Raw genomic sequence first — 9,774 nt, forward strand, 5'->3', positions numbered from 1 at the left:
GATAAAGTTATGGTCTCGAAAGAAATGAAGTTACTGAATGTTCAATGAGGCTGTATTAGGAGTAAATGGAAAATGTGAGTGCGTTTAAGTATTTGTGTAATGTTTGGTGTAAGAATGGAAGTTTAAAGGGTGAAGTGCTTGAAAAGGTACAAGGAAGAAAGGTTGTTGTTTTTTTAAAAGCAGTGATAATGAACAGGGAAGTGAGCATAGAAGTGCAAAAGTTACAGCATGACAGTATTGTGATACCATCTCTGACGTACGGTAGTGAAGTTTGGACCTTGTTGGAGGGACACAATTCAAGAGTTAGAGCAGTGGAAATGGGTAATTTGATAGGAGCATGTGGAGTCACATGGAGAGACAGCCTGAAAAATGATGAAGTGAAGGAGCTTTGTGGTGTGCATGTGGATGTGCTAGGAAGCGTTAGGAGAAATACACTAAGGTGGTTTGGCCATGTGGAGAGGATGAAGAGTGATAGACTAACGAGGAGAGTGTATGTGAGTCAGGTGGAGGGGGAGAGAGGGAGGGGAAGGCCAAGGATGACTTGGAGGGATGAAGTGTATAGGAATATGATAGAAAGGGGGCGTGAGCTGGGAGCAGTGTAGTGAATTGGCGGGGGACAGGACCACATGGAGGCGATTTTTTTGTGGTCACCCCTTACGGTATTAAGGTGTCTTGCAAGAGATAAAAAGATTTCCCATAACATTCAACTGTCCTGTAATTCTGTTTGGTAGAGAATCTTGTTGTGGGAGAGAAGTCATCTTCAGCGAGATGGACAGGCGACAGATAAACTGACCGAAAGACACACGTAGCTACGCTTTAGAGATTCATGAAATTTCTTTTTTTTCCTAAATATCACCTGACATTTAGTAAGACAAGGTGAATATAAACCATTCCAGCAAGGAAAAGGAAACACACAGACTGACTCACGCCATTTGACATTGAGGTGGATTGCCATTTTACTCTTGCTAAAGACAAAGGATTACATTCATTTTCGGAAAGAATACGCCTCCTACGTAAGACAGAATGACAGAGAGACAAAAGCAGACTCTGGATGATCGCTTCACGTTAACTTATTTTATTATTGGTTCAAGCAGATGACATGATTCTGATGACATGATAGCAGACCCTTGTAGACGTAAAGCAAGACGTGAAAGGCACATGGGACAGATGGACAGAAGTAAAGACAGAGCTGCAATATTTATCAGTTCACATCGATTACTATTCCGCTCCATCTGAAGGCCTTCGATTTTTTTCAGCTTAAGAGAATCTAAACCCTTTCTGTAGATGAAGACGTGAAAGTTAAACAGGTAGAATAAAGAGAACGAAAGTGAAGGAGGCAGTCTGCGAATTATCGGTTCACAGTAACTGGAATGATCAGTTCATATTATCTGGTACTGCATTATTGTTCCTGCCAGAAAATTGTATTTAGCTTCAGTGGAATTTCAACAATCCCGGATATGAAGACGCAAAATATATGTAGGCATACACAGTAACAGACACTCTCTAATTCATTTATTCATCAAGTAAACCGTTACTTTACTCTTGCTACTTTATTCCTGCTACTTTATTCCTGCTACTGACTGACAGCTTTAGTTAGCTTAGGGTAGACCGAGCCTCACTCGTAACAGATATTCTTTGGCCGCTTACTGATTTACACTATTTACACCCACACCTACGGGGATAGACTGGATACTATGTTTTAACTTGTGTGTGTGTGTGTGTGTGTGTGTGTGTGTGTGTGTGTGTGTTACCTTTGACCCTTCAGTGAGTTCCTTCTGGTCCAGTGAATTGAAAGCAAGCCGAGAAAGTGAAGAAAGAGAGAGAGAGAGAGAGAGAGAGAGAGAGAGAGAGAGAGAGAGAATGTTAAATGCTACGCTAAACCTCCTAATTACGCCCTCTGACTAAAGAGGTTAATGAGGCTCGTCTCTTAACTGGGCTAACAAGAGCCATCTGTGGTCATTACACCTGATACACACCCTTAATTAACCCACCTTCATTTATATAAATGGACTGGCAATTACAGGTAAATATATCCTGCGGTAATTAGCGATCAGTATGCAATTTGATACATATAATTAACTAGCTATTTTATATAATCAGGATACTCTGTAATCAGCGCATCGTTAGACGTAAATATGAGGTTATTAGCGATCAGAATTCAACTTGATACAGGTAATTAACGAGCAATTTTTAGATAATATTCCAAAATTATCGCTTCGTTTCAGGTAAATATATCATGCGGTAATTAGCGATGAATATGCACTTTGATACAGGTAATTAGGGAAGTTACCAGGACCGTTATGTGTTTGACTCAGTCCTGTTAACACACACACACACACACACACACACACACACACACACACACCAATTAAAACATAGTATCCAATCTATCTCCGAGGGTGTGGGTGTAAATAATGTAATTCAATAAGTAGCCAAAGAATATCTGTTACTGGTGAGGCTCGTTCTACCCTAAGCTAAATAAAAACTGTCAGTCAGTAGCAGGAATGACGTAGCAGGAATAAAGTAACAGGAATAAAGTGGCTGGAATAAAGTAGCAGGAATAAAGTAGCAAGAATAACAGCATTTAAGTAGAAGGAATAAAATAGCGGTTTACTTGACGAATAAATGAATTAGAGAGTGTCTGTTTGTTAGTGCAAATGCCTACATATGTTTTGCGTCTTCCTCTCCGGGATAGTCGTATTTACATTGAAGTTAAATACAGTTTTCTGCCAGCAACAGTAATACAGTACCAGTTGATATGAACTGATCATTCCAATTGCTGTATACCTACAGTTCGCAAACTGCGTCCCTCACTTTCGTTCTCTTTATTCTCCCTGTTTAACTGTCACGTCCTCCTCTCCGGAAAGGATTTAGTCTCTCTTAAGCTGAATATAATCGTCTGCATTTAGCAGGAGAGGAACAGCAATTAATGTGAAATGATCATTGCAATTCTGTCTATCCTTCTGTCTGTCTGTCCATGTGCCTTTCACGACACCCGCTGCGACTAAAAGGGTCTGTTATCATTTCATCTGAATCCCGTCAGCAGCTGGAACCAAGAATAAAATAAGTCAGTGTGAATCGATCACCCGAAGTCTTTCTTTGTCTGCCTGGCAGCCTGTCTTACGCAGAAGGCGTATTCTTTCCGAAGATATATGTAACTGTTTGTCTTTAGCAAGAGAAAAATAGTAATGATCCTGAATCTCAAATGGAGCGTGTCTCTGTGTGTTTCCTTTTCATTTATGGAATGACTTATATTGACCTTGGCTTAATAAATGTGTTTGGTAATACGTAGAAAAAAATAACAATTGTTATTAATCTCTCTAAGGCATAGCTACGTCTGTCTTTCCGTCAGTTTTTCTGTCGCCTGTCCATCTCGCTGAAGATGGCTTCTATCCGACAACATGATTCTCTATCAGACAGAAATACAGGACAGCTGAATGTTATGGGAAATACTTCTGTAATTTATAAAGGAAACCAATACAATGGTCACTCCTTTCTGCATCACGTTTTTTGTTCTGTTACTGTGCAATCAGAATTTCTTCAAATGTTTTTACATAAAATCGAATCCGCACCATGCAATAAGCATCGTGAGTTCCGTCGAACCGCGAAGCAATAGAGGTGAGCAACGTCTCGATCAAAGGTCGTGGTGGTACTTGGGGGAGGAGGAGGGGGAGGAAGAGGGAAGGGGAGGGGGTTTGGAGCATTGTCTGAACACCAGACCATTCTTGCGTTCCTGTCCGAACACCAGACCATTCTTGCTTTCCTGTCCGAACACCAGACCATTCTTGCTTTCCTTTCCCAGGCATTGACAAGGCCTGAATTCTTTCTCTGGATAGCGACTGTACATTGCTATACATACATATATATATATATATACAGGGTGTAAAGCGACATATGACAAAAACTTACACCAATGATCTATCATGCAATAATGAGTATATTTTGTTCTATAACATGTACTCTCTGCCACCCCAGTTCAGTACCCAGCATTCGGCTGTTTAAGTGTAAAAGTTTCGTGGCTGGCATGTGCCATTGGGTGAGAGCTTCGCAGGGCGATGGAAGACGAGTATTATTAGCTTATACTGTACTGTATATAAAAATCCCATATCCTATCAGTACAAACGAGTTTTAAGAAGAAACTTTACGTAGCCTATTGATTCTTTAACATCGTCATGCATTCCTGCAATTCTTTTGCACATATCGACTGTAAATTAAGGATTAAATTCAAATTTTATGGTGGTAGTAGTAGTGTCAGTAGTAGTAGTAGTAATAGTAGTTTTTCTAGTCAGGCTCTGAATCACTATCACTATCCTCTATATGTATTTCACTACTCATCTATCCATCCTTCTCATTTTTGGTCTCCCTCTCCACCTCACGCACATGTACTCCCCGTAGTCAATTTGAATCCCCAACTCCCTCTGTCATATATCTCTCCACTAAATCCCTGCATCTCATCCACAGGTTTCCCCCTAACCCTCACATACACTACTGTATTCTGGTCAGTCTCTCATATTATATCTCTTCACTCCATCCCTACATCTCACCCCGGGTCTGCCCCTCCACCTCACTCACATATACTCTTCTAGTCAGTCTCATTCCCCATCGTCTCATATCTCTCGCCACTCCATCCCTGCATCTCATCCTCAGGTTCCCCCTACCCCTCACATGCACTCTCTTTGTCAGTCTCTCATTCACCATCATTTCAGTAATAAATTTACACTTTTTCGCACCGGGCAAGAACCTCATTGTAAAGAAAACTGGGGAAATTGTCACCACTCCTCCACCATTTTCCCTTCCGATGATTTGTGGAGGTGTGGTTGGTTGTAGTGGAGAAGGGAAAGAGGAAAGGAATGTGTGTGTGTGTGTGTGTGTGTGTGTGTGTGTGTGTGTGTGTGTGTGTGGGTGGAGAGAGAAAGAGAAAGAGAGAGAGAGACTAATTATCTCTCTCTCTCTCTCTCTCTCTCTCTCTCTCTCTCTCTCTCTCTCTCTCTCCCCCTCTCTCTCTCTCTCCACACTATATACTCGTATGGTCATATAAATCTATACATACATACGTACATACACACATGTTATAGATAGATAATAGGTAGATAGCTAGATAGATAGATTGTAGATAGTTTGATAGCTACATAGATAAGTATTTTGGTTTTACATCTGAGGAGGGTTTAAGTGAGAGGAAAACTGTTTCTTCATAATAAAGCACAATTTCAATATGCGGTTATAGTTCAATCATTTGAAAATCATATTGCATTATACAAAATTGTAGTGGATTTCCTACTGCTTTTTGCCTTCCTCTATACTTGTTTGTGTATTTTACCATTTTCACTCTCACTTGCCCTGAGATTGCCATCTCTCCATCTTGCATTCTAAGTTGTTACAAGAGATGAACACTAGAATATGATGCCAGTCATGAAGAAGTGCTATGGAAGGAATGTAGGGTGTGAAATAAACTACAAAATAATAATAAAACCCTGGGCCAAGGTTCAGTAAAACGAGTACAGTTTGCTTAATTGCTCCTCACTACCTAACACATCGTGGTTATGCGGCCATGTGATGTGTCTGGCTCAGCGACGATGGACGCCCCTGCCCTGCATAGTTCCGACTCACCCTTGGGCAAGGTGTAGCACCCGTTAGGCCACCAAAAAGGTAGTAGCTGCATGGTTACCATCGTCCCGAGTGGTACTACCATGGCAGTGACGTGGTAACGGGCCTTGCACAACACTCCCAGGCGAGGAACTCAACCACATTTACCAAGACATCAGAGTCTGGGCTGACACTACTACTCATACATAGCTCCTATACACAGCTGGCCTTGCACAACACTCCCAGGTGTGGAACTCAACCACATTTAAGAAGTAGTCAAAATCTGGGCTGACACTACTACTTATACAAAACTCGTTTATACAGCTCATTCTCTTGGGTGTATGCCTCCTCCATTATATCTGCACCTCGCCGTGTTAGAGGACCCTATTCCCACACTGGCCAGGCGCCGTCTGCCACAGCAAGGTGTTGCTTGATTGTGGTCAATGGGTCTGCTAGGCCACATAGAGAGTATGAGCATCTATACATCACTACCATTACTACTTAGAGGGAGAATGAAGGATGGAAGGGGGGAATGGGGAAGGAAGGGAGGAGTGGTGAAATATAAGTAAAAAAAAAAAAAAATAGGAAAGTCTCATTCAGTAAGATCAGCAAAAACTAGCCCTTCTCTCTCTCTCTCTCTCTGGAGCGAGGTAGCTCAGTAGTATGGTGTCGGGTTGGAGACCGTGAGGTCCGGAGTTCGCGCCCCGCCCGGGTGGCTGCCGTACTGGGAGGGGTAGCGCTTTCACGTCACCCAATCTGGGCTATTTGATAAAAGTTCTTGCTTGGGGAATTATTTCTCTCTCTCTCTCTCTCTCTCTCTCTCTCAGGAACGGCATAGGCTGACTCCTAGCAGGTACTCTTTGGCAAATTATTTTACCTACTCCATGTCATTATTCCCTCGTATGTTATGTATATCTTTTAAATATCATCTTGATTTGCGTTAATAAGATACAGGAGAAAACTGGGGTATAATGTGTATATTAAATTGCTAAGGAAGAGGTGTTACCGAATATCCACCAATACAGTTCTTTTTCTTTTTCTCCTCCTCATCCTCCTCTTCGTCCCTGGGGGCAGGGTGGCACAGTGGTAAAGCGTCGGACTCAAGACCAGGGGGTCGTGAGGTCGAGCGAAGCCCGGAAGCTGTCATACCGGGAGGGGTAGCACCCTCCTGTCACCTTCCAGGGCTATATGATATAATAAGATCTAGCTCGGGGGAACATTTCCCCTTCCTCCTCGTCTAACTCCTCCTCTTCTCATTATCATCACTACCAACACCACCATCATTACCACCTTCATCATTCTCCTCTTCCTCCTCCTCTTCCTCATCATCATCGAAATCATCATCATCATCATCATTCACCATCATCATCATCATCTTTCCCGTACGTCAAATAAGGATCCTTGGCCCTCAGTCTGTCTCTCCCTCATCCTATGACCTCCAGCCTCTTAAAATCTCTAACAGACAGCCTGAAAGGAGCAACGTGACTGTTACTGTCTTGATTTCTCTGTCTACAATGCCAGTCAGTAATACCCACACCACACCACCACACAGGATAGTACCACAGCAATCAGTAATACCCACACTACACCACACCACCGCACAGGATAATACCACAGCAGTCAATAATACCCACACCACACAACACCACCACCATAGAATAATACCACACCATTCAGTAATACCCACACCACACCACCACACACGGAAATACCACACCAGTCAATAATACCCACACCACACCACACCATCACACAGAATAATAGCACATCAGTCAATAATAGCCACACCACACCACACCATCACACAGGATAATACCACACCAGTAAATAATACCCACACCACACCACACCATCACGCAGGATAATACCACACCAGTAAATAATACCCACACCACACCACACCATCATACAGGATAATACCACACCAGTAAATAATACCCACACCACACCACACCACCACAAAGGACAATACCACACCAGTCAATAATACCCACACCACACCACACCACCACAAAGGACAATACCACACCAGTAAATAATACCCACACCACACCACACCACCACAAAGGACAATACCACACCAGTCAATAATACCCACACCACACCAATACACAGGAAAATATTACACTAGTCAGTAATAGCCACACCACACCACCACACAGGATAATACAACTCCACACCACCACACAGGATAATACAACTCCACACCACCACACAGGATAATACAACTCCACACCACCACACAGGATAATACAACTCCACACCACCACACAGGATAATACAACTCCACACCACCACACAGGATAATACCACACCACCACGCAGGATAATATCACACCACACCACCACACATGATATGACACCACTCCACCACACAGGATAATACCACACCACACCACCACACAGGATAATACCACACCATACCACCACACAGGATAATATGACACCACACCACCACACAGGATAATACCACACCACACCACCACACAGGATATGACACCACACCACACTACCACACAGGATAATACCACACCACACCACCACACAGGATATGACACCACACCACACCGCCACACAGGATAATACCACACCACACCACCACGCAGGATAATATCACACCACACCACCACACAGGATAATACCAAACCACACCACCACACAGGATAATACCACACCACACCACCACACAGGATAATACCACTCCACACCACCACACAGGATAATACCACACCACACCACCACACAGGATAATACCACACCACCACGCAGGATAATACCACTCCACACCACCACACAGGATAATACCACACCACACCATCATGTCACAAGATAATACCACACCACACCACTACACAGGATAATACTACACCTCACCACCACGAAGGATAACACCAAACCACACCACCATGTCACATGATAATACCACACCACACCACCATATCACAGGGTAATACCACACCAAACTACCACATAGGATAATATCATACTAGTTAATAATAACCACACCATACCACAACACAGGCTAATACCACACCAGTCAGTACTACCCACACCACACCACACCACCACACAAGATAATACTACACCAGTCAGAAATACCCACACCACACCACACAGGACAATAACACACAAGTCAGTACTACCCACACGACAGCACACCACCACACAGGATAATACCACACCAGTTAGAAATACACACACCACATCACACAGGATATACCATACCAGTCAGTAATAACAATCCCACACACCACAACCCAAAGCAATACCACACCAGTCAGTAACAGCCACACCACACTACACCACCACACAGGATAATACCACACCAGTCCGTAATACCCACACGAATTCACACCACCACACAGGATAATACCACACTTGTTGAAAATACCCACACCACACCACCACAGGGGATAATGCCAGTAAGTATTACCCAAACCACACCACCACTCATGATAATACCACACCATGCAATAATAGCCTCATCAAACCACCACACAGGATAATACCAAACCAGTCAATGATAGCCATACCAAACTACACCACCACACAGGATAATACCACACCAGTCAATAATACCCACACCAAACTACACCACCACACAGGATAATACGACACCAGTCAGTAATACCCACACCAAACTACACCACCACACAGGATAATACCAGTCAGTATTACCCACACCACAAAACCAGTCATGATAATACCACACCATTCAATAACAGCCACACCAAACCACACTACCACACAGGATAATGCCACACCAGTCAATAATAGCCACACCAAACCACCACACAGGATAATACCACACCAGTCAATAACAATTACACCACACAGGATAATCAGACATGGTATTTCACTTTCTAATAAATATATTTGGCGAGAGAGAGAGAGAGAGAGAGAGAGAGAAGCATTTTTTTACTTTTTCATGTAATCCATATCACATCCAAGCGATTCTATTAAGCACAAGGAAATTTCGGAAAGGGAGGGGGAGATATTTCCCTCTATAACCCCTTCAAAACGCTAGTCACAAAGAAGTGCTATGAGAGGGATGTAGAGCCGTAGTATTTTCTTTTTCTGGCAATGAGCTACGTGAAATAAGCTGCAGAAAGACGAAAATCTGGGCCAGGCTAAGGTGAAAGGACGATACTGTCATTGTTCTTGTTGGTGTTTTTTTTTTTTTTTTTTTGA

Source organism: Coenobita brevimanus, chromosome 17 (genome assembly GCF_032717465.1).
Source record: "Coenobita brevimanus isolate Jiangsu-jjx chromosome 17, ASM3271746v2, whole genome shotgun sequence".
NCBI lineage: Eukaryota > Metazoa > Arthropoda > Malacostraca > Decapoda > Coenobitidae > Coenobita > Coenobita brevimanus.